Here is a 24,417-nt window from a genome sequence, read left to right as displayed (position 1 = left end):
TTTCTTCAAGGCTGCCTGGTCAAATGGAATCTCTGGAGAGAACACCTGGTCAACAGAGGACCTGCCAGCCAAGTCTCTGGTCTGGACTCCTGCTGCAGCTTTGGCCACCTCTCCTCTTGCCCTTGGGTGGACGCCGAGCAAAACACCAGTCCACACTGATCGGCTGTCCCATCAAACCCTGGCCCTGGCGTCCCTTCAGGGCAGCCTGGGCCTCCTTGTACGTTTCATACTGAACTAGTGTATATTCCGTCAGGTATCCGGTGCGCCTGTCCAGGTTGAGGTGGATGTTTTTTTATTTCCCTTACTCTGCTAATGTATAACGGATGTCTTCTCTGGTGCCTTCCTCATGGACTCCAGTGACAAAAGAGAAGCCAGCCTTTAACAGAGCGTTGTGGTCCGGGTTCACCTCTATCCTGCTTCACGCTGCCATAATCCTCACGCATCCGCGCTCGAGACCCCTCGGAGCAGAAGCTGCAGCCCAGCCGTTTCTTCCCTTTTTCCTGTGGATGCTCTTGTTTCCATCCTCCTCTGTAGCGAAATCCTCGTCCCAGCCTCTAGGAGACTCAGCACACCTGCTGTCTTGCCCTAATTATAGGGCTCATGGATGCCGCTCAGGGACTAAGCACCCAGGGAATCTGCCAAAAACTTTGGGGCATTGCTTCTTCCTCCCTATTCTGGTGGCACTATTGGTAGAACTTGCCAAGCACTTATCATTTTGGACTTCTATGTTACTGATCTTTATACAGGTAAAACATCTCCCTAACTAGATTATAACCTTTGAGTTTTTACTTATTATTATAACCCTAGTGCCTCACAAATGCTTTAAACACAGGAGGCAGCTGATGAGAGTGTGTAAGATACAAGTACGATGTATCAGCTAGCTTTTCATAACAAACTACCGCAAAGCCTAGTGACTTAAGATAACAGTCATTCTAGTTCATGATTTTGTGGGTTGGTTGGGTGGTTTTTCTGGTCTGGGTTGGTTCGGTTGAAGCTGGATGGTCTGGGCTGGCCTCACTCACGCACCTGGGGCCTCAAGTAGACTGCGGGAACTATGGGAGCGGCCAGAGCCTCTTTTCATGTAGTTCCTCTCATCCTCAAGGAGGCAGGACCAGGAATTGTTCCCACGGTGGCGAAGGGTTCTCACCAGTGAGAACCTCTGCTTGTGCCACATTCGCTACTGTCTCATTCACCAAAGAAGGTCATACAGCCAAGTCCAGATGCAACAGACAGGGAAACGGATTCTGCTGCTTGCCAGGAAGAGGGGCAAAAATCACACCGCAAAGGTGACAGGCATGCAGGAAGACAAGGACATATTGAAAGCTATTACTGCAACAGTCTATCTCTCATAACAAGGAGAACCCAGCTTCCAAAGTGCTTCGAAGCTCATCTCAATTAAAGTATGCTTTTTTTCAGTCTTGGCCTCTGTACGTCAGTAGAACCGGATTTCTTTTGGAAGGCCAAACTCCTTCCCCCAGGGGGCCTTTTCCATGCTGTTTGCTCTGCCTGGAATGCTCCTCCCACCTCCTTGCCGGGCTAATTATTACATTTCCTTCAAGCCCCTTCCTAAAGTCACTTCCTTAGGGGAGCCTTTCCTGAATCTTTAGACCAGGCTGGTCTCCTGTTTTACAGTTCAGAGCACCATGCGTGAAACTTTTACAGTATTCACACCATTACTATGGATTACTTTGTTATGAAGTTATTTTGTTTAATGTCATCTCACTGTCTGAACAGAGAGAGCCACAGGGCAGAGACTGGGTCTATCTGACCCAACACTGAATCCCTAGCATCTAACTCCCCGCCTAGCATAGAGCAGTTGCTCGGTATTGGAGGAATACATGACTGAACATAGGAAGAAATGGCCTGCAATGTGCTCAGCATGGAATAGACCTGTTCAGAGATCAGAGTAAAATGCACAGGAAACTTCAATCTGTTTGGGAGATAAAAACAGGTTGCACAAAATCATTCAAAAACAACTGAGGGCCAAATAGTTAAGTATCAGATGCTGGACTGTAATCGCTATGGGAAATAAAGAAGAAGAGATCAGGATAGGCCAGGTGGTTACAGAAGGCTTCACCTAGGAGGCAACACTTGAATTAAGTCCAGAGAAGGAACAGGATTCAGATGCAATGAAATTCGGGAAGGAGAGTAATAAGTCAAGGTCATGAGTTTGATCCTCTGTAGCTCTCATGGCACTGGTATCCTCACAAGCTATTGAGCACAGAACAGACAGGAGAGTAGGTTCAGTGGAGCCATTCCCACTATCACTGAAATGGCTCAAGAAGATCATGATTTAGAGGAAACCTCAAAGTCAAGTGCTTTTCACACACAAAAAAACAGCTCATTGCCAGACCAGACTCCTTTAAGCCATTGAAAGCGAACAGCAGTAAACATCTGCTTCTACTCTTGAGGAAACATTGTGGTCTGGATGCTCCCCCCTCCTCTTTTCTTCTCTTTCTCCTTTTTAATTATTTATTATGAAAACTTTCAAACATACACAAAGAAAAGAGTACAAGAAATGCCATCACCAACTTCAATAAGCATCTGTGCTTCGCCGTGTTTATTTCATCTCTCTCCTTCGCCAACCCTATCTTTCTCTTTTCTAAAACATTTGAAAACAAATCTCAGATATCATGTCATAACACCCCTGGATACTTCAGTGTGCATCTCTAAAAGAAATAAGGACATTTTCATACATAACCACAATACCTTTTTCACACTCAACAAAATAAAGCATAATTCCTCAATATCATTTCACACCCAGTTCGTATTCAACTGATTGTCTAAACATATTTTTTTACGATTGGTTTATTTGAATCAGGATCTAAACAAGGTCCACGCATTAATTTAGTTGGCATGTCTTTTCTATCTCCCTTAACCTAGACTACTGTTAAATTAATCAACAAGGCCCTTAAACTGAGGTGACTCCTAATGTCATGGTGGCCCATGTAAACAAAACTCTAAACCTATAAATGTCTCAAGGTTATGAAATCAAAAGGCTAAGGACAACCAGTCACAAAGAGCCAACTGGGATTTAAGCTGTAGTCAATCAAAGAATGTTCTTTCTTTGCTTCTCTGTGCACCTTTCCCTGGCTCCTGCCACAGCAGCGCTCCTAAGCACTTCTGGTTTGGCACTGCCCGGTTTTAATAAATTTTTGTTCATATAAACTCTCAAAATTTTTAATATTGCTTATTGTATCTTTTAACCCTACGATGCTGTCTTTTAATTGAGGCTCCCTTTTGCTGACAAGCCGCGTCAGCCTCACTGCCTTCCTCTCACCCTGGGGTCAGCAGGAAGCAGGGACATGAGAAGATCTCCTCTGTGGAGAGAGGGTGGGAGGAATGCAGTGAATATCAGAGTCCTCGGATCTCGTGAAAAAGAAACCCCGAATTGCCTTCAGGGGAAACATAAAAGTAAGAGATTCGTAAGAACTAGGGTTGACCCGCACGTTCTCCTAGAACCTAAGAATGACAAACATTTACCGAGATTGTAAGAGTGATTTCTGTGAGCAGGAGAGGGAGGGTGAGAGAGAAGAAATCAGAATGAATCTGATGGACGACATACAAGCACAGGCAGGACCAGCTACATAATTTTCGGGGCTCCGTGCAAAAGAAAAATCTCACAGCCCTTGTTCAAAAATAATTAAGAATTTCAAGATGGCAGCACCAAATGTGCGATTCTTCTGAGAACAGGTACGCGTGTGACTGTATAGTCACATGCCTACCCATGAAGCTGGCCCTTTTATAGGGGCAGAGTCCACAGGGCCCCGGGGGGGTTTTCTACAAAGTGATGTTTTACTAACATGTGTCTCACTTGCATTTGAGAGACTTCAAAGGCAGTGGGGATTGTTTCCATATCTGGTAGTTACTACCAGCATCTCAGGCTTCAGGTATCTAGGGATAGTGAATGGCTTCTGGAGGGTCACAGAGATCAACACTACCTAGTTTATGGATAGTGGTGGGTCTGGGTCCTCTAGTCTTTAGGTCAGCGTGGGCTCTAGACCCAGAATGTCTGACTTCATATCCAGACTCTATTGCTCCCTCATTACCTTGGCTAAGTTACTCGACTGACCTGTGTTTCAGTGTCCTTGTCTATAAAATAGGCTAATTAAAAGTGTCTACCTAGAGTTGTTTGAGGATTAAATTAGTTGGTATTTGTTGGCACATAGCAAACATTGTAGGTACCTGTTAAAACAAGTCAAGAGGTTGGGGCTTGAAGGGCCCAGACGGACCTCAGGTAGTGGTGGTACCTGCAAGATGGAGACAGATTCTGCTCTTCTGGTGGGAGGAAGCTGCTCCCCAACAACTCACACAATGGTCATCCACTCAATGAGTGAACACTTATTATACGTCAGGCACTTCACTCGATGATGACCATTGAGTGAAGAGTTAGCCAGACATGGTCCTTGTCATTAAGGTGCTGATTGTCTAGCATGAGGAGAGGTCCACCAGAAGTAGGTCCTGCTAAGGTCTGGGGCCTGCCTGCTCCAGGTGGGAGGAAGAGGAGATGCCCTCAGCCTGTTGCCCACCAACAAGGCAGTGTTGCAACTAGTAAGCATGGTTTGACTTCAGTATCCTAACTCACGATTAGCAATCTGCCTTGTAATAATCTGTTTTGACCAAGACCATGCCTGAGAATGCAGCGTTCCCACTCTAAGAGCTAACATTTTAGTTCCTGTCCTTGAATCTAGACACCACAGCTTGCGTTTCAATACCTGCTGTTGAAACCGCAAGATGTTGTCAGCTGCCTGCTCATCACCTGGAGAGGCTCCCAGAATCTTGGACTAGGTTGAGCCCACCCTTAGATAACCATAATTATGTCCCATTGACCTTCTCGGGCTGGTCTGGGCCCATGTGTGCCCACCTCTCCAGTAACTAGTCCCCAACCTTGCCCACCTATCCTTAACTCCTGGCCATCTCTTGACTTTGAGCAGCTGTACAGATTTGGATTCCATCTCATCAACACTCAAGCCCAGGCTGCGAAGGTTCCGGGGAAGGGAGGCTATGGGAGCCTATGCCAATGTCGGTCTGACATGGAAACCAGAGTCTTTCCCTTCAACTAATAAATTATTGTCCCACTGTCAAGGTCTTTGAGAGGTAGTTTGTGGCAAGATGGCCATGAGAGGAAGAGCTGGGTTCATAGAGGTGGAGGGAGAGAGAAATAGGGACACCAGCTGCTTTCCCATTGGCGTGCTCCAACCCTGAGTTCATTTTGATGCTGTTCTAGCCAGCAGCCCAAGGACACTCTCTAGTACGCCGCCATCCTGGACAAAGGCCTCCAGACAACTGGACTCTTCAGGAGGCTGGTGATAAAAAAAGAAGTGGCAGGTGGAAGCCAAGGGAGAGTTTTTCTACACGGCCTTCCCCTTCCCCAGAACTGCATTTTAGAATTTCTGAAATGCTGAGACTGAAAAAAAAGCTCCTCCCAGATCACTTTGAAAGAAGAGATGTACGTGAATTCCCCTCCCGCCACTTTGGGTCACAGAGCCATGGTAAGTTAGAGCTGCAAGTCCTGTTGATGAAGTCCTATCAGAACAGCAGAGAGTCAGACCCCAAAAGGGTTACCCCCGGAAAATCAGAGAGGACTTTTGTAAAAACCTAGGGATGCCTCTGAACCCTTTGGCTGAGGGAAGGGAAAGGGAGCCCAGCCTGGGAGGGGCCAAGCAGGAGGAGAGCGGTTAGGGAAGGTGGCTGGGGCCCAGGGCCAGGACTTTTATCCTATTAACCCACTGCTTCCCTGCAGCTTCCGAATATACAGCAGTGGTTCCTCTTACAGAAACTCTGGGCTTCTGAGTGAGGGACAAATGGAGTCAGTCTTTAGGCTAAAGTTTCTCTATAAACAAAGAGATTTTTAAACAATTAATGTTGATCTCTTAAAGGACCAATAGATAAATTAATCAACCAACAATATCTCCTAAACAGAGTCAAAGTCTGGTGGGGGAAGAAAGGGAGTAAAATGTGTAGCTTCCCTAAAGCATATTTTAGTTTAGTAGAATACGTTTTTAAAGTTCTAGAAAATATCAAAAAATTCAGGAAGAGACAAGTATCAGTTTACAGACAGTATAGGATACAGAACTGGGGGACTGGTGGGAGCAATCTTTCCTGTCAGGTGTCTGAAAAGACTTGGGAGAGGTAGAACGCGAGTCTGGTACTGTTGGCTGGGGAGGGTCTGGGCTCTACCTACATTGTGAAATACCCTCGGGTACCAGGTGCTGTGCTAAAAGCCAGGAAGGCAAGCCTGAGCCCTGCATAGGCTCTGCCCTCCCAGCCTGTAGGGGAAGCAGATGTGTGAACAGAGGGTGGAGCAGAGCCCTGGAAAAAGGTGTGATGGTTGTGTGGCTGGGGAGGTGTGGAGCGTGCGTGCATGCGTGCGTGCACGTGCGTGCGTGCGTGCGTGCGTGCGTGTGTGTGTGTGTGGCGTCTGGTGAGAGAGAGGGGGCGTGGGGAGTTAGGGAGGAAGAGAGAAAGTATTTCTGGATGGGCTCCACTGAAGACATAATGTTTGAGCAGAGTCTTGAAACCTCAGTTTACGCTGTGGACTCGGCATTCTAGACAGGGGGAACAGCACGGGAAAAGGCACGGGCAGATGGCATATATGAAAGACAGGGTGAGAATTTAGAGGATGTGTTTGAGGCAGGAGTATGTGTGACTGGAACAAAGGATGCATGAGAGGTATGCTAGACATGAGTCCGGGATAAGGAGCAGGAGAAAGATCATGAAGGCCTTGCGTGGCCAAATAAACAGCGTGAATTTTTATCATGCAGGGCATCGGGAGCCAGGCGCAGCTTTTAGGCAGGAGAGGGGTAGCTTCACGCTTAATGTTACAAAGATCACTGGAGAAAGGAGTCTCCAGCTCAGAGACACCAGAGGAAGGTGGCCAGGGCTGGGGGCGACCAGGGCTGGGGGTGGGGGGGCATTGAGACTCTGAAGCAGGGAAATCGGAGCAGCTCATCGACGCTCACAGCTCTGTGGTGCGCAAGATGTGTTTGAGGCAGGAGTACTGTTTGGGTGTAGGGAGAACTTTAGAGGAAAATGCCCTGGAAAGCACTTTGTTGTCCATAGCGCCATCTCTTTCCCCAGGAGTGCCTTCCATTCTGCGATTGTTAATTCTTCTTCACAGGAGTCATCAGAGTTAATTTCCCCTTTGCATCTTCTGAGGGCTTCTTCACCGTGTGTTACCCCTGGTCCATGGCTAAGGGAAGGTCTGTGATAGTCATAATGGTTTGAGTTTTCTAGAAATACTATTGAGATCAACTGGCACAATTATGTTTGCTTAAAAAAAACAAACAAAACTTCCCAGGGGAAATTTTGGCCAGTCCCCAAATTCTGTACAAAGGGACCCTTAGCCTCGCTGCCTAAATGGTTAATCCTGAGTTACTCAGAACATCCCACTGGACGAAAGTTTTTAGAGGTAGCTCTTTTCTCAGGAAAAGCTGGATTGTATGAAAAGGGCACTGAAAAAAAGTGACTTTTGTTCTAATACCCAATCCCTGGGAGACTGGTGCTCAGAATGTTTACATCCTCCTGACTTTTTACATGATTTCTCCAACTCTTACATATTTCGTATACTAAGAACAAAGTAGAACTTGACCCTGTCTATTACATGGTGGGTCTGCCAGGCTGGCTGTGGAACGGTGGCTTTGCCATGTGCACTGGCTAGTTGGTCAGGAGACCAGAGCAGAGGGCAAGTCAGGTCGAGGTCATGGTTGAAATTCCTATAGAGGCCAGTTGGCCGGGCACGCCCTGCCCTCCGGCCTCTCTGGCTCAGGTCATGCAGGGGTAGGAGGGCAGGGATGGCTCCACGCAGCCCGGCCCATCCTCTTAAATCGCATTGCTATCCTGAGCGGGGGTCAGTAATGGGAAGTTCAGACTTGATGAGACCTTGATTAAGAAACCCCCTGGGAAACGAACACCCTAATATAGTATGTTTCAGCTGTGGTTGCTTTCCAGCTCTCATCGGTGATGTGGGGCACTGTTGATTGTAGCAACGTTTTTACTAAACAGAAAATATTTTGTCTGCCGCTTTAGGCAAAAATACCAGGCTTACAGCCTCATTTTGCCCCCCAACAGTTTCCCTTCTCCACTTTCCCTCGTTCTGCGCCCCCTCCCACCCGCCGCACCACTTCACCTATGGCCTCTTCTCTCCTGGCAGCCTCTGGGGACCTTCTTTTCCCTATCAAAGCAGGAAAGGCTCTTATAATGGTTGACAGATTAATGACTTCTGTCCCTGCTACTTCAACCAGACATTGCATTTCAATGACATTGTGTTTCTGGGAGACTGTAGGTAGAGGATAGCAGTTAAGAGTAGATCGTCTAGAACCAGATCAAAGCCAGGCTGGAATCTGGCCCTGACGGTAACCAGCTGTGTGATATGGCATAGGTGCTTCGCTGGTCAAGCCTCAGTTCTCGCTCTGCAAAGGGAAGCCCATAATGCAGTGCTGCTCTGAAGACTAAAGGAGAGAACTCATGTTAGCTCTCAGAATTTCCTGTCATATGATAAATGTTAGTTATGATTATTTGTTGGCTTATTGACAGATGGCTTTATTTTACTACAGCCCTTGGTATAACAGCTCACAAGTGGGAATAAGTTTTCAATTTATTTTATTATGAAGAATTTCAAATGTGTAGAAAAGTTGAACATATAGCTCCCTCTCCCAGATTTTGATTGTTTACATTTTCTGTATATATTTTTTCAGAACCATTTCAAAGTAAGATACAAACATGACCCCTGAATACTTTAACACACATCTGTTGAAAATGACATTGTCCTACATATTCACAATAATCTTTATTATGCTTAAGAAAATTAATAACTATCTAAATCACCTAATTCCTACTCAGTATAAGATTCTCCTAAAATGTCCCCAATGTCTTCTGATAGACTTTTTTCCAAACATGATCCAGTCAAAATTCTTCCATTGAATGTGTTGGCACCTCTATTTATTCTCTTTTAACCTAGAGCCGGAGGTGTGAAGAAAGTTTGAGAACCACACTGTTACTGAAATCAGCTGCATGGACTGTTGGCTCCCACTGAGGCCCAGTGGGTCTCCCACAGGTACCGAGACAGCCCCTGCAACATGATTGCATTGCCTGGCTTGTCAGACATGTTGGTTACTAGGTTCACTAATTAATAACTTGAGGTTAGGAACTCTTATTCCCACCGCCTACCCAGTACCCAACACACAAATGGTCAATAAAAGTGGATGGAGGAAAGGAGTCAGGGAGGGAGGGAGAAAGAAAGAGAATGGCGGGAAGGAGGAAGGCCCGGGCAGGCCCCTGCTTCCACATCTGGTGCGTGCCTTCTGGGGACATTCTGCTCTCATCCTCCTTGGCTTTGGGAGGAGGATTTCCTTCTATGACCTTCCTTCTCATGCTCCTTTTCCTATTTCCTATTTCCTGTCTTCCCTGCCTGAGTGCTAGTTGGCTCCCCTCATATCCTCTGCTAGCTTTAATCTCTCCTTCTTTTTCAAGAGACAGGACCACTATTTGAAAGCATTAATAAAATAGTCTAGGGTAGAAGATCTTTTCCTACAGCCACATTCACTTTTCCGATACCCTGGATGGGAACTCCCACACAGTTTCCACCTTCAGTGATGAAGTTCCTGACCACACAGTAAGTCGTGGGGAGTGCCTTCTCTTCATTAGGAGAAATGCCATGGTGTCTGTGATGGGGCATGCTCTACTGGAAGGAGAGGACATGTGGATTGGCTCTCAAAGCCAGGATGAGTTGTCCTCCAAATGCAACCAACAAAGTTTGGTTCAGGTTTTAGGGTCAAACTATTCTATTCGGTGTAGAGAAAACAATGACTGAATTGGCTGGAATAGACCAAAGTTTGTGCAGTAAACTTTCTCCATACCTTGTATTTAATCCACCTCTAAAAATTTTGAGTTAAAACAAAGGCAGACAACATTTGTGACAACATGGATGGATCTTGAGAATTTTATGCCAAGCGAAATAACTCAGACAGAAAAGGACAAAAGCTATGATTTACTCATATGAAGAATATAAAACAAAAGAGTAACAAATGATCTAACAAAACAAAACAAAGACAAGCTCATAGATACAGACAGCAGAATGGCGGTTACCAAAGAGATAAGGAGGCAGAGGGAGAGAGAAATGGGTAAAGGGTGTCAATTATATAGAAACTAGACTTTTAGTGGTGAGTACACAATAGACTATATAGGTATCAAGTTATAATGTTGTACACCTGAAAGTTATATGTTACTAACCATTTTTACCCCAATAAAAATAATTTTTTTTTAAGTCAGAGAAGATATGAGGAATGAATGTAAGAATCCCTAGATTATCTGCATGGCGGACTGGCTAATTTTCATTCCAGGCTGACCTCATTTGATATGCTTCTCTGTCGTCTCCCCTTGCTGAGCAGTTGGCTTCCATTCAAAGTACACAAGGCCATTTAATTATTAATCTGAGCAAAACATTATTAGGAAAGTTCAACTGTTGAGTGTATGTGTATATGTACACACATGGATACTTCTTTTGATTATCTGGCTGCTTTGTTTTTCTGTTTAGCTTTCTGGGCTCCTGTTTCTCTCCATTTGTGGAGATACCTATAAAACGATTGTGATCAAGAGTGAATTCCGGAGAGCTTTTTGGTCCCTCTTCCCTTTTCTTGGATGTGTGTGGAAATGTTTGTTAGCTCTGGAAGGCACACATACACAAGAAGAGTGACTGACCTTGACCTTTGAATGGACTGTGTATCTGTGACCAGGAACAACTTCAGTGTTTGTATTTGATGATGGTTTTATATCCTGCTGTCAGCAGAGGGTACTTTATAGGGCTTGCTGAAAATGGCCTGGGCCTCCAGAGCCCATTGTGGTTATTTAGCCAACAGTTTTAATGAGTCTATAAACTCATTCTATTTTTATATTAATAACATGGAGAGAAAATTTGGAAGATTAAATATAGAAAAAGATGGGTTTTAGCTTCACTGGTCAGGGCCATTGGGAGTTCTACAGAATTAGATCCAGTCTTTTCTCATTACTTCCTTCTTCCCATAGCTGTCATTCTTTCTTTCTTCCTCCCTTCCTTCTCTCTCTCTCTATCTCTCTTTCACTCTCTCTCTCTCTCTTTCTCTTCAACATTTATTGCATGCTTGGCACTTACTAGACAGCGTTAAGTGCCAGGAATACAGAGATGAAGAACATTACCCCAGCCCTCCTTGAACTTGGTTTTGTGGGGGAGGCAGAGAGACACAGATGAGTCCCATACAATGGGCAATTATAGAAGTGAGCTCAGTGGAAAGGCCCTTAACCGAGCTTAGCTTGTGAGAAAAGGCAGGAAACTTCCTGGAAGAGATAACTGAGTGATTGATCAGGGAGATGGGTTGGGGGAGAAAGGCCTAAGGCTTTTACCCAGCAGGTCAAGCCATTTATGTGGTTTAAGAGCACTGGACAAAGTTATCGGGGTAAAGGACTTGGAGGATGTAAGTTTTGCATGGGTGGATGACAACAGATTTTGATGTTACTGGGTACGGTTGGGACCACATAGGCAGGGTAGAAATGATACCTGCTTCTACTCTGGGAAAGTACAAGTGACCCATCCATGAAGTACTGGGTGAGTTCCAATGTGCCTTCTCAGATGGCTAACCCCGGGAAATGAAAGCTAAAATGGAGGAAAGATCGCCCTTGTAGACCAATGTGTGAGATGTGCTCAGAGTTGAAGAATTGTATAAGGAGAAGTGGGCAGGTGTAAAGAGGCATGGACGAAGATCAATGTTTACCAGCGTAGGGCAATGAGGACTGGAGAAGTGGAGGAGGATTCCTGGTCTCCTAAAAAACAAGGCCTAACTTGTGTTGCGAGTCTTACTGGGCACTCAAGACTTGGGAGGAGTTCTTTCAGCCAGTAGTCAGGCAAGTGGTCACAATAGTTCTGATGCTCAGCAAGGGCAGGGCTGCACGTGGGCTGCTACACGAGATACAGGAAGCAGGAGACCTTTTACAATCTCAGGAAGGTGACAGGGAGTCCACCGAAACTTAATTCCTGTTTCTTAGAAGTCTCAAGAAGTAGAAGAGCACTTATGAGCCAAAAAGACCTAAATATCATGACCAATCATATCAACCACAGCAATAGTGATAGCCACTGTATATTGTGTCTAACTGTGGCAGGGTGTTTCATGTTTTATTTAATTTACCCTTCACATGACTATATAATGATATATAATGATATAAGGTATTACAATTCCTTCCATTTTATAGATGGGGAAATCAAAGTTTTGGAAGGTCATAAATAGGAAAGCACAGGATCACATTGGAAGCCAGATCATACTAACTCTAGAGCCCCTGATCTCAACTGCTCTCCTTGCTATGAATATATACTCATTGCAGCTCATCCTTGATCTGACTACTGGACCACAGCCCATCAATAATGGTGAGGTGGAGTGGAGGCTGATGAGCTGCATTTCTACAAGACTATTAGTTATTACGAAGATGCATAATTAAATATTTTCCATTTTTTCTAGTTAGCACAGTCTTTGTGTATTGAAAAAACATTAGTATTAGCCAAAAACATATGATTTAAGGGGGAAAAAGTACAGATTAGAAAATGGGCTCTCTGAAGTCTCTTACCTTGGTTGTCATTATGAATTGAATGTTTGTATCCCTCCAAAATTCATATGTTGGAGTTTTAATACCCAATGTGAAGGCATTTGGAGGTGGAGCCTTGGGAAGATATTAGGCTTAAATGAAATCATGATAGTGGGGCCCCATTATGGGATTAATGCCTTTATAGAAAAGGAAGAAGGCACCAGGGTTCCCCTCTCTTTCCTCCTCTCCCTCTCCATGGGCACACCCCGAGGAAAGACCATGTAAAAAAACAAGGTGAGAAGGCAACTATCTATAAACCTGAAAAGGAGACCTCACCAAGAATCGAATATGCTAGCACCTTGACCTTGGACTTCCTAGCCTCTCAAACTATAAGAAAGTAAATGTCTATTTTTAAGTCACCCAGTCTATGGAATTTTTTTATAGCAGCCCAAACAGAGCAGATGAGTGGTTGATTCCAGCAACTGGATGGACAGGCTCCCTGTGTGTGTCCATGAACTAGATCCTCCTGTCAGAGGATTGCTGGCCATATCTTGAACTCCTCTCACTCTCCACATGAGATCTCGGTGTTCTTTTTCTCATTGGTTGTTTATGAATAATTTATGCAATGACTTTTATAAGATCTTCTAGGGAAAATATGTGTTAGTTTATGATTCTTTACCAGATGAGATGTTGGGAGCTGCCTACTGTCCGTAGTCCCAGATGAATGAATGGGGAGGTAGGCAGGTGGTTTCCACAACGGAGAGGAGAGCCAGGATCTATACAAACCACCGGACCACCCAACTCACTCCTTGCTCTGGGAGTCCTTGATGGGCCTGAGAGAGGCGCATCTCAGCAGGATTGTATTACAGTCCCTCTGAACACACAGCAGACTCTCAAGCTGTGTGGTCTTCCAGGAGTTTGCCTGGTGTGTTCAGAGAGACTACAATGGCCATCCCCATGAGGTTGTGTAGAAACTTGTCCTATAAACACAGATGAGTAGAAAGCTGTAGCTTGTGAGGAGAACACTAGTATACCTCAGCTGTCCTTAGCAGCCAGGTCCTCCCTCTGCACGGGGGCCACGCTGGTTCTCAGCTGAGGGTGATCCGTCAGGTCCTCAAGTAGGGGGACCCTGAAAAGGTCATTTAGTCCGGCGTTTCTCAGTCTGTTAGGCACGCGTGTTTCACCTGGTTGTAGGGGAGATTCTTATACAGTAGGTCGAGGGTGGGGTCAGAGTCTGCAGCTTTAACAAGCTCCCAGTTGAAGCCCATGCTGCTGGGCTGGGAACCACAGTTGGAACAGTAAAGATTTACTCTCTCTTTCCATGTCAAGGTGGGCTGGATTTCAGTGACCTTCTAGCCAAGTAAGAATCCATTCTCTTGTTTAGCAGCTTTCTTATCTTTTAGAAGTTCTCACTTAGCAAAGTCAAATTCCTTTAGTCAAGTCCATTAAGGCCATTTTGTCTAACTGGAGACCCAAAGTCACCCTCTCTCATATCATAATCCTTGGCTATTTAAAGACTACTAAGTCAGATCTATTTTTAAAAGCACTGCTCCTCTCTCTGTTCTTTTTCCTGCATTATCCAGCTTGGTCAGGAGGAATGAAACAATGGGGCACTTTGGTGGAGGAGTTGATGTTTGGAACATTCACGTGGCTGCTCATCCAGTCGGAACATCCTCACACACCCAAATACTCTCTACTCTCAGTTCTCTATAATAAAGGGGACGGCGGAAGTTATGAAAGTCAAAATCTGAAGAGAGAATGACAATCTCATTTTAACCTTTACATCATCACTACTCTTATCAGAACTTGATCATGGTATCGTTCACAGGTAACACCTGACCTAGTTTGGGTTTTCTCTTTTCTGCCAGCTGAGAGACTTGGAAGCAAGGATGCAGCCATCTACCGCGGACAAGCCAAGGAGAGTGAATAACCCACAACATGAATGAGAGTCGGTAGGTTATATTTTAAGTACCAAATAATCTGTGATATGTGCCAAGCCACTTCCACCTCTGTTCCTTTTTTAATTTTTTAGTTACAGTTGACATACAATATTATATTATTTCAGGTACAACATAACGATTAGGCAGTTATATAATTTATACACTTCCACCTCTGTTTTAATCCCCCTGAATCTGTTTTCTTTCTGCCCCAGAAATGTTTGCCATCAGCTTTTTGCTGTTTTGTGTGACTTTAAATCAATGTGTTTCCTCTCTCGGGAGTGCTTGTATTTTAAACCTTTCTCTCTGTCCTTTGTTAAAAAGGCTAATGGTCTCCTGGTGACAGGTTATGTTACTTAACTGCCTGGAATGGCACAGAGAGGCTGCTGCAGACATTGCCTACAGTAAAGAAACTGTGGCCACTTACAGGTTCCTGGGGGGAGGGATGAACTCTACCAGTGGAAAGTGAGGTTTCCAGGAGGACCTGTGCAGTCTGCAGGTGTGTAAAGTGCGAGGGTATCCAGGAGGCTGCTGTTAACTCTGATCCCCACCCTCCGCAGAGCATCCTTTGTCATTTCAAGAAGGTACTGTAAAATGAGACAATGGGAGCAGAGGACGAGATGGTGACTTCTCCTGGTTTATTCTGACCGCCAGTGTGTAGGGTGCTCTGCGTGGGGAATATGACTCACCAGGCTTTTCATGACTCTGGGCCCAGGATTCACAAGTGTTCCAAAATTAGCAACCAGCCTTGTACACCCACAGAGTAGTAAGACACTTCCGTACGGAAGCACACAATGGGTAAATACATGGAGAAGGAATGGTTAAAAGAGTCACAGATTATTACAGCTCTTTTAGTGAGCCTGGAAAATCTTTCTGGAGGATACAGTTCTCTTTGCTTCACCATTTATTAACTATCATTCATCCATTCTAGAATTTTTTATTGAACATCATCCTGTGCCTGCACTATTCTAGTTCTGAAGAAGGCAGTCCTTCCTCTCATGGTCTTCATAATTCAGGGGGGGAACCTGCACAAGTGACTTAATCTTTATTTATAGTTTCCTCATCTATAAAATGGGGATATAATGTACCCAATTCATTGGATAATGTATGTATTGCTCTCACTGGAGTGTCTGATGTTTAGCAGCCATTCAACTGTTAGCTGTTAGCTTCTGTTGAGAAACAACTTGTGTGGGAGTAAGATGATTTGTGTCCTGATGTCAGATCTCTCCCCTGGAAGCTCGGGGCCTCAGCAATACCACAGCTGGGAAGTTAGCCCCAGTGGGGATGGAACCAGAGATGGTAAATTCAATATAAGCCTCCACTCCATTGGACAAACCTCATCCTAATGCAATCTAAAATGCACTGGATAATCGATCAGTGCTTGGTGATGATGGTGATGATGATGAAGATGACTCTGTGAAAAGTCTAATTCAATTTTATAGTCATCATTTCCTCTTTAGTGTGGGGAACCACCTAATCCACTACACAATGAAAATTAAGTCTGAGAATACCAACATGTGTCACTGGTTGTAGTTCCACAACTAGAAATGGGAAAGTCAGATTGCAAAACCAGATTGCCTGCCTTCAGTGGATAAACCCTGCCACCCAGGCCTGCAGTTTCTCTAGGTCTCAGTTCCTTCCGTGGGTCTCCTCCTGGGTGAGGTTTCTGGACACCTGCAGGCACCGACAGTTTCTGGTTTGAGTGCTCACATAAAACTCCTCACAGGTATCTATTAACACAATCTCCTGGTATTATCATTATGTGTCTTTGAGTTTCTTAATAGTCCTATTTGTTTCTATGTTCCTGGTGACCCTTCCAAGAGCTCCTTCTGGTTTGGGAAAAATGGGGCAGACCCTCTGACTTACTCCAGTGAGGGCCTTGCTAGTGGTGAGGTAGGGGGTTGGCAGGCAAAACCATCTTTTCTTTAAGTGCCTGAAATAGCTCTGCCACTGGCCGGCCACTCAGTCCCATGAACAAGGGGCAAGCATTCTTTCTCAGTCTGGGAGAGAAGCTTTAAACATTTAATAAGACATAACTGTTGCTTTAAGCAGCCTTGACAAGAAGCATTAGATTGCCTCTAAGCTTCCTTCTAGTTCTGTGAGTCGAAAATCTTAACTATCTTGAGCTGAAGACAGTTTGAAGCTGGGGCGGGGGGCAGGGAGGGTGGCGGGAGAGGAACCTCAGCAGAGAGGGAAAAGGAAAAAAACTAGATGGCTTGGAAAGTAAGCAGGGAGGGTGAGAACAGCTTAGATATTTTTCCATTAGGAGATTTGGCTGCATCTAGAGCCTTTTTTTTTTTTTTTTTTCCCCAGCTCTGTTGCATTCACCTATTTAAAAGGCATGCTGCTATGAGATTTGAATTGGTTTACCAATCCGGCTAATTGGTGTGGTTTGAAAGTAACAAAGGAGCAGGAATCTGAGGTCTGGCTCCTTTGCTATGCCCAGTCTACCTCCAGCAGATCCCATTTTCACATCCCCAAGCCCATTCAGCATTTTCCTGTCCTTTTCACAGTCTTCCTTCTGTGTCAACATGTCATGGAGCCAGACAGTCCTGGCACGAAATTCACCACTTGTTAATTATGTGACTTGAACACATTTAACCCCTCTGAGCGTGTTTTTTAATCCATAAAATGGGTCCACATGAACCTATAAGCTATTACAGAGTTACTGTGAGAATTAAACATGCACATACACATATTACCATACTTAAATGTTCATTGAAAAGCTTTTCAGTAGGGATTAGGTACATGTCCAGGTATGCTATTTAGTGGGACCTTAATAAGTTACTTTACTTCTGTGCCTCAGCTATAAAATGGAGATAATATTACCAATTCCATTGATTTGGGCTAATGACAAAATCAGTCAATATGTATTAGTTAAAATGCTGGGGATAGTAATTGGCAGGTGGTATGTGCTATGTGTTAACTGTTAATATTATTATTATTATGCAACATACCCAGTGCGTGCCTGGCATAGAGAAATACTAAAAAAAAAAAAAAAAAAGGATTCCTGTTCCCTGATATCTTTAGTACAAAACTTGCTGCCAGACCTCTGAAACTCCTTCCTCTCTAGTAGTTCTGCTTAGCGGAGCCTCTCTGCAGCTAATATGAAGCCGGGGCTAAGGAGCTGCTCAGCCATCAGGCCTAGGTTTTGCAGCCCAGGTAGGACAGCAGGTGAGGTCAGAGGAGACTGAAGGGGTGAGAAAGACCAACAACTTTCACTTCCTTCCATTGCTTGTCCAGGGCTTTAGCGTAAGGCCTCAGGGACACCCCAGAGAGGGAAACCAGAGTGCACTGCCTTCCTGGAGGGAGGAGTCCCCAAAACAAATTGTCCCCCACACATTTGGTCAAGTCAGGCACATGCCAGGGGAGGCTCTGGGTTAGCTTTGGTGGGGATGTTTTTCAAAGCCTGCAAACTGAAATAGAATATAACAACTTCCAGCCCCAAGAATTCTCTCTGCACACAGCGCTAAGCTTCCGCTGGCTGGGGACGGCTACTGGTGCGCTGCCATCCAGGGAGAACCGCTTCAGGGAGGCTGCGGTGGGGGCGGGGCAGCTGGGCTGCTGGCCCAGCTGACCACTGTGCTGGTCCAAACTGGCTGTGCTGGGCTGCATGGAAAATACTCTCTCTCCAACCCACGGAATCAATCATGCATTAGGCACTCGGCCTGGCGGAGGGCACAATGGAACCTGAGGTAGCCCTTGCCCTCGAGGTCATGAATCTAGTGGAAGAAACAGAAGTCCTTAAAGAGTAAACTAATAATAGCAGGATATCTGAAGTCATCAGCTTGTCCTTGCAGATATCAGTGACCTGTAAGACTCCTTAAATTCCTGAGATTCTAGGTAGAGCCAGCCCTATTAGCAGAGGCATAATAATCCCATCCACCGCATATTAGGCACCTTCTAAAGGCCCCTATAGCTATAATTTTATTTCGTTTTCACAGCAGCCTGTTGTAGTAGGCCTTGCTGTTTTTATTTTCGTATAGGGAAACTCAGGAACAGAGAGGCTAAGGCACTAGCTTAAGATCACTCAGGTAAGAAGCTGCAGAGCCAGGCTCCAAACCCAGCCTCTCCAGCTCCAAAGGGCACACGGGTGCCCTCCTGGTTAAACTGCCATGATCCAGGGAGGATGAGCGGTCATGCGGTACAGAGAAATCAAACAGCTCCGTGCCACCTGCAAGAATGTGACTAACACTTGAGCCCACAAGGAAGGGGCATGGCTGCATATGTACATATTTCATTTAGTGTTTGTACATAGTGTATTTCTAAGATTGTTTATAATAATGAAAAATAAAACTATCCAGCTTTCAGGCCATAATGGATTGGTTAAATAAATTAAGTTGAACCCAAACAACAGATTACTAGGTACTATTAAAATCAATGCTATATAAGTATTTTATTAACATAGAAAGATGTTTTCAGTATGTTGTTAAGTGTCAAGATCAATTTGAAAAGCAAAATGGATATTCTGATCTTACTTGTATTAAAAAAATACATATTTCCATATAGGAAAAAATTCATTTATATACACAAAATGTTAATAGAGGCTATCTTTGACAGGAAGGATTACAGATTAAGTTCTTTCCTTTTTCTTATTTATATTTTCTGTAATAAACCTCTAGTTTTAATATAATAAATTTATTTTAAAAAGCTAGTGGTATATTAGAAATATGTTTAATTTTGAAGAAGAACCATTTCACCTTAAGTATGAGGGGAAAAAATGTCTGAATTCCTTGTTCTCTTTCCTCTTTGTCCCTCCTGCTTTTGGTGGAAAGCAAATAGTTTTCATTGTGAAGAATGATTCTAAGCCAGTAGCTTACCTTTGATCAATGGCATATGAGAGCCAAGAGGGATTCTACAGATCATCTGGCCCAGTTCCTTATTTAGCAGATGAGGAAACTGGACTCAGAGGCTTAGCTAGTCTTCTAAGGACTTGGTAGAAAAACCTCAGCTGGAATCCAGGTCCTTGGACCCCAAGTCCAGGGCATTTTCTACACCATCATGCCAGGCCATTACATTTGACACACTGAGAGGACTGGATTCATTTAGTGTGAAGGTGACAGCTCTAAGTGTAGGAAAGGCTGTTGTGTTGACAATGGTCACTCACTCTTCTTCAGCTCTACTGAGAGGCACACATGGGTTTAAACTGATTGGAGCTCCAGTAGTGGGAATTAAGACCTTGTGATGGGTGATGGGAAGATAATCCTTGCACTCTCTTCTAGAAATCTCCTATCTGGAAAACCCATGTGATTCCACATGAAGGCAGAGGCCAGGCCTTCAGTCTATTCCCCGGACTCCTTTCTTTTCTTCAGTAGTTGGGTCACAAATGCTGCTTGGCAATTTTTTCATTCTTCTTCCCAACACTAATCTTTCTGGAGAATAGAGTAGTGATATTAATTCAAATTCAGCTTATTATAAATGTTGTTTTTCAGCCTTTGTGAAGCCAAGCTTGAGAAGCTGCACTGGTAATATTGCTCTGTCAACCTTCCTAGAGAATTCTTGACATTAGCACTATTGTATTAGTGAAGATGTTTGGTTGTACATATCAGAAACCCCACTGGAACTAGTTTAGGAAAAAGAAGAAATGTATTAGTTCATAGAATTGAAGGGAAGATTGAATATCCAACCAAAGCAAAGGTCAGGGGTAGGAGCTAGGCTTCAGGGACCATGAGAATCAAGAACTTCAGTGCCAGGCCTTTGTCTCTGCCTCTCATCCCTCTTTCTCCCTCGTGGCTGCTTCGGTCTCTTTGACTGCGACAGGCTGACTCTACTTTCCATGCCTACATTTTTATCTGACAGTCTCCATCACCAGAAATGAACTTTCTGGATGATCCCTCACTTATCCCAGGTTAAGAAATCCCACTGGAGCCCTGATTGGTGTGGCTCAGTGGGTTGGGTGTTGCCTCGCAAACCAAAAGGTTACCAGTTTGATTTCTGATCAGGGCACTTGCCTGGGTTGTGGGCCAGGTCCCCTTTTGGGGGCTTGTGAGAAGCAATCAATCAATGTTTCTCTCCCTCACTTTCTCCCTCCCTTCCTTTCTCTCTAAAAATAGATAAAATAAAAATCTTAAAAAAAAAAAAACAAAAACCACAAAAACCACGGGAGGGCCAGTATGCTGGGCCATATAAGAAACATGACAATTGCAACCTGAACACATTGTCTAGGAGGAAAAGCAGGTCCCAGAAGACTAGGAGGTATTTGCTGAGAGAAGGTAATGAGTTTGAAGAGAGGAGACTGAACAATTAAATGGTGAGTGTGAATCTTGAAGGAGTCAAAATAAAAATCCTAAGAGAGGGATGTGCTTGGCTAGGTACACCCTTTTTTTTTTTTTTTTAAACAGTGATTGACATCTAATTGGAGGAGGGAGGACCCTCTAGTGACTTTCTTCTTGACTGGGCCCTCATGGAAGTACACCTGGATATTTTAGGACCTGAGACAAGTTTCCAGAACTATGCTCCCCCATTCCCAGCCCACTCTTCAGAGAACTAAACCATGAGGGTAACAATCCTGTAATTTTAACTGTATTTATAAATTCCTGATCCTTTATGTAGTGCTTTTTTTCTAGTCTGTGCTTAGTTTGAATGTTGCTATTTTCACAGAGGAAATCAGAGGAAAGAGGCTATAATTATAGGTCAAACACCAGCTCCGGAAGCCGGGAAGGCAGCAGAGAGCCCACAGTTCCCTGCCCTCTTCCGGGTTGCACCCTGGACATTTCCCCCTCTTTCCTTGGGCCTAGGTCAGCTCTTTGTGTGCCTGTCCCCATGTCTTTCCTCCCTTTTGTATGGCAGTCCAGCATATCACGAGACGAAAAGGGAAAGTTAGAACTAAAAGCCAACAAATTAAAACCGCACGTTGCTTGGGCAGGCCTGTCTCTTGGAGATAATTCAAGTGGAAAAGAAAAGAGAAAAAAAAAACATTTCAGGTCATTGGCCTTTTTAAACAGACCGCCGGCAATATTTACTCCTCCTGAAATAGCACAGTCACATGAAATAAAACCGTGTTCGGTAAAGCCTGCAAAACAAAAGGACAATTTACAGGCTGGCACACTCACTGAGGGCCCTCTGTTTGCAGGCCAGATCAGGGCCCCGCTTCCTGGCTCTCCTGACCACCTTCTGCCCAAGGCCTCTAGGAGATCCGCTGGGGTCAAGGTCAGATTGCTTTGGAGACCCTCTCAGACTCCCCCCACCCCTCCTTAAGTAATCTGGAAAGGTAGCCAGAATGTTGAGAGCAGGGCTGTGACAAGGCTGTGGCAAATGTGGCCCCCATCCTAGAACCCGTGCCTGGGAAGCACAGGTTGCAAAGATGCAGGAGCAGCGGCTAGTGGTGCCCTGGTCTCCGGCACAGTCATCTGTGCTTCCTCTCTCTTCCTTACCCCTGACTGCTTGACCTGTTACCCACCCACCCACCCACTTAAGTTTGATTCCTTCCTTTTCCCCCTCACTCATTCATATATTCCCCTTTGGCCTTATCTCTTAATTCTCTTAATTCTGCTGGGGCCCCTCATGGCCCTTCATCAATCAGCCCTTCTGGAGCCAATAAGCTCTAAACAAGCTTCTGGGGGCAGGTTAATGAATGTGCTGTCGCAGGCCAGGCCCAGGGACAGGGTGGATTCCCAATGATCCACAGACCTCTTTGAAGACTCAAGGGAACTTTCTTGGTCTCACTCTTAGAAACTTTTCTCTCCAGTGGCCCAGGATTGCTTTGATAAAAGCCAAAGGCTATTTAAAAAAGAATTCACTATGTCTGTGAGCACATTATGTTTCTCAAAGCCCTCTCACATCTATTGATTTAATCTTTACATCAACGCTGGGGTGTGCGCAAAGCTGTTGAGGCAATGGAAAGATAAAGAGGTTCGGGAATGTGCCCAAAGCAGTCAGAGAACTGTTTTCTGTTTCCTCAGCTTCTACTCACATAGAAAAAGAAGAAAGTGACCCCCATTCTGGATGTCAGAGAGGGACTCTTCTAGCACCCAGGGTGAGAAGTACAATATTAGCCTGTGTCCCTGGCTTATCAAATGTTGACCGCTGGAACTTCATAAAGTCAATTTCCCCGAGTGTCTAAGTTTCCTTCCTTTACATCAGCAATCTAGCAGGTACTGTCTTCCTTTCCCTCTGCACGTGCCAGAGTGCGGACAGTAGATGCAGGAGGGTTAGCCAGATGTCCATCTTTTCAAGTGTTGAATGGTTGCAAAGGAAGTTACTTTTAGAGCACCAATCGTCTGTCTGCTGATCTATTGACTGCTCAATCAAACTATCTGTTAGGTCCTATCAACAAATACCTGGTCTCAGCACCATGCTACATGACAATAGGTGCTAGTTTCTGATGTGTGTGGGAAAAGGAGACCCCGAGCAAGAGAGTGTAGCAGAGCTTGTGTGTGTTCTCTTCTGAAGCCAGCACTTCTGCCTCTATGTCAAAGGGCCGCTCCCTGGCTGCCAGGATGTCAGGGACCTGGGGTCCCGGAGAGCAGAAGGGCCTGGTCTGTACACACACGAGGAGCAGCCTTCAGCTGATGACTGGCGGGTGCAGGTACAAACACTTCGCTGGCTCAGAGAGGCCTGACGTGCACCGTCGCTCCCCTGTGGGCTGAGCTGTGGGACTGCACTTGCTGGCGCTCCCTTTCTGGCTTCCATGTATTTATCCATCAGGCTACTTTCCCACACCCCTCCTGGTTTTTCCTGGGAACACATCCTCAAAAATCACTTCCACACCAGTTCTTAGGATGTGCTTGTTTTGTCTTGGTCTCCTTCCCACCCTGGTCTCTAGGGTCCGAGTGAAAGAGACAGATGGAGGAGCAGACAACCAGGCCCTCTTCCGGGTGCCAGAGAAGGACGTAGTTACATGCCGAAGGCCAGGAGACAAGGGCAGCACTCGGCGTGGAGGAAGGCCCTGTCCACAAATCTGCACAGGATTGGAGCTATAGCTCCAGTGTGGGGAGGGAAAGGCTGATGGGAACTGAGTGTCACTTGCCACATTAGGAGATGGAGGCAGGAGAGGCAGCAGCTGCGAGACACTTCTCCCAAGTGGCTTCTGGGGAGCAGATGTCCACGAAGAGACTTGTGCCTGAGCACACAGGAACCACCATCTGGGATGCCCAGAGAGACTGCAAACAGGAATGAAGTATTGATATATGCTGCATGCATGAACCTTGAAAACATGTTAAGGTAAAGATACCAGACATGCAAGGCCATGTATTGTATGGCTCCATTTACATGAACTGTTCAAAACAGGCAAATACACAGGGGCAGAAAGTAGATTAATGGTAGACGGGGCTGGGAGGAGAGGGGAGTGGGGAGTGACTGCTTAATGGCACAGGATTTCTTTCTTGGTGATGACAAGTCTCTGGAACTGGAGAGTGGGGACGGTTGCAAACCTTGCAGATATACTTAAAACCACTAAAATGTGTATTTTAAAGGGATAAGTTTTGTGTTATATCTAAATAAAGGAAGAAAGAGCAAACTGGGACAGTTTGGAGTAGTGGAAGGAGGCACTGAGTTCCTGGTTCCCCAGGGTTGCAATTTAGTAAAATTTTCGCTGTTACCGTTACGCTCCTTCCACGTGGGGCTGGTGATGGCTGGGATCACTAGTGTTACACGGGTTGGAGGAGGTCTGATTGTGCAGACTGTATGCGGGACAACCTTTGTGGTGGCCCTGGTCAGTTACACATTTCTGTAAGTTTCTTCAACACTTAGGATCTCCACTGCCCAAGAGAGAGGATTGGAGACTTTCTTAAATTGTTTCATGAGTCCTCATCTCCTTTCCCTCGCTGCAGTGTGAACTTTCCGAGGGTAGAGACCATACCTCTTGTAGGGAATTAAAGATGCTCTCTTCTTGTTCTTCCCCAGGGTGGGCACCTATAGGTGTTCCTTGACCCTGTGACCTTGCCACGTTGACTTGAACGTGAATATAGACCTGGGGTCTGGCACCGGGGTCCAT

The 24,417-nt window shown here is 45.1% G+C and overlaps 1 pseudogene; it reads right to left on the bottom strand.

The window, feature by feature from the left end:
- Positions 1 to 49: 49 nt before the first annotated feature.
- LOC129062047 (RNA-binding protein 8A-like) lies at positions 50 to 24,417 on the bottom strand (annotated as a pseudogene).

The sequence above is a fragment of the Pteronotus mesoamericanus genome, unplaced genomic scaffold (assembly GCF_021234165.1).
Source record: "Pteronotus mesoamericanus isolate MK-2021 breed Mesoamerican mustached bat unplaced genomic scaffold, CSHL_Meso_final scaffold_705, whole genome shotgun sequence".
Taxonomy (NCBI): domain Eukaryota; kingdom Metazoa; phylum Chordata; class Mammalia; order Chiroptera; family Mormoopidae; genus Pteronotus; species Pteronotus mesoamericanus.
Note: the sequence above shows the minus strand (reverse complement) of the source record. Positions and strands in the feature narration are given on the sequence as shown.